The sequence below is a fragment of the Ursus maritimus genome, unplaced genomic scaffold, assembly GCF_017311325.1.
Source record: "Ursus maritimus isolate PB19 unplaced genomic scaffold, ASM1731132v1 scaffold_2, whole genome shotgun sequence".
Taxonomy (NCBI): Eukaryota; Metazoa; Chordata; class Mammalia; order Carnivora; family Ursidae; genus Ursus; species Ursus maritimus.
This window is the reverse complement of record NW_024424452.1, coordinates 42796274-42798269: the sequence shown is the minus strand read 5'-3', so window position 1 is coordinate 42798269 and position 1996 is coordinate 42796274.

Sequence of the window (1996 nt, the reverse complement as noted above, 5' to 3'; positions counted from 1 at the left end):
AAAAAAAAAAAAAAAAAAAAAAAGGCCACACAACAGTATGGTTTGTGCTCTGCGGCCCAATCCCACACACGCCTTGTTGGCAAGAAAGTCACTACTTCCTTCCTGAGGTGACCTGAGCGGGATTTTTCAGTAACCCTGGGGAGGCACACGCTTAAGAGTTAGAACGGTTTCCAGACAAACGCGGAAGAGCGCAGGCTGGTGCCCTGGGCGGCTGGTCCCCTGCCACGCCCGGTGCCATTTGCAGAGCTGTCCCTGCAGGACCCACAGGCAGGTCTGGTGCACACAGCCCCGCAAAGGGCTTCCCGGGTGGTGTGACTCTTTGAGGGCTGTTAATCCATGTCCCCACATAACTGAGGGTCCTCACACGTGTACTCCCAGGTCTTAGTCTGTCCCTCTGTAATTCCCATTCACAACCCTGCCCTGTAGCTGCTGGCGTGAACTCAGCCAGGCTTCAGAGAAGAGTGAAGCCAAGTCCACAGATGGCGATTCCTGTTTGCCTTAAAGCACACTGACTTTTCCCCCAGTGGTGTGTTGTTTAACTCCTAATTTGGCTTAGATTGTGTAGCCAAGATTTGTCTTCTCTCACTGCTTTAGTTGAGTCCTTTGTCAATTGACACAGTAACTACTGAAATTGTGTCCTGATCCCTTAACTCCTTCCTCTACACGGCTTTCCAAAATGAAACATTGGCTCATCCTTGTGTCAAAAAGTAAAATATCCTCTGGTAAGAAATGGGTGAAGTGTGTCACCAGCGTACGCGTCGCCAGCTTGCAGGGAAAACCCCAGCAACGCTGGAAATCGGAGCTCGGGTCCTTCTACGCCTCTGTTGGCCGCATCGGTGCTTTGCTGTTAGTTACAAGCTACCCCAGTTTTGGACAAAGTTGTGTCTCTATGCGTTGCTTCATTGTTTTTCCTCTTCTGACCTTGAGTCTGCACACCTGGCATCTCAGAGCATCCTTCTACAGACTTCCTGTGTAAAAAATGCACTTGGCCATCGTGTGTTTACGAATCTGTGAAATGAAATGGTAATCACTCTGACTTGGTACACATTCTGGTTTCCAAATCTGTCACCCCTCCAGTTCCACACCCTTCCTGAAACCCGCGTTTCTTATTGTCCCAACAACTTGCTGATTTAACTGTTACTACATTAGCAAAAAATTTTTTTAAGATTTTATTTATTTATTTATTTGACAGAGATAGAGACAGCCAGCGAGAGAGGGAACACAAGCAGGGGGAGTGGGAGAGGAAGAAGCAGGCTCATAGCAGAGGAGCCTGATGTGGGGCTCGATCCCATAACGCCGGGATCATGCCCTGAGCTGAAGGCAGACGCTTAACCGCTGTGCCACCCAGGCGCCCCAACATTAGCAAAATTTTTAAAGATTTTATGTATTTATTAGACAGAGAGTGAGTGACCGAGTGAGAGAGAGAGGGAGCACGAGCGGAGGGGGAGAGACAGAGAAGCAGATTCTCCATTGAGCAGAGAGCTGATGTGGGACTCGATCCCAGGACCCCAGGATCATGACCTGAGTTGAAGGCAGACGCTTAACCAACTGAGCCGCCCACACATCCCAGTACATTAGTAAATTTTGGCGCATGCTTGAGATACATTTTTCTAAGGGTTTTTAAATATATTTTTTAAACATATTGGCTTTCTTAAGAGATCACATCCCGGTAATGAACATGACACACATAGGCCTGTGTGTCCTCCTCCTTGTTTTCAGTCTTATTTATGTTCAGCTGCTCTCCTCATATTCTGTCTGAGCTTTTCAGTCTATTTGAGGTGAAAAACTAATTCTCCTGCAAATTTATTATGTACCAGTGATGTAAAATACAATGAAAGTGAATTATTGTTTTTTTAAAACAAAATTAAAAGGACATACAGACACTTTCTTGTCTTACTATTAGCTTAACATACAGAAAGTTAATTGAATTGTAAAAGTTTCTAAGTATTTATTTTCAGTTTCTAGCTTCTCTTGTCAGGAAGGAGTAACAGTATTT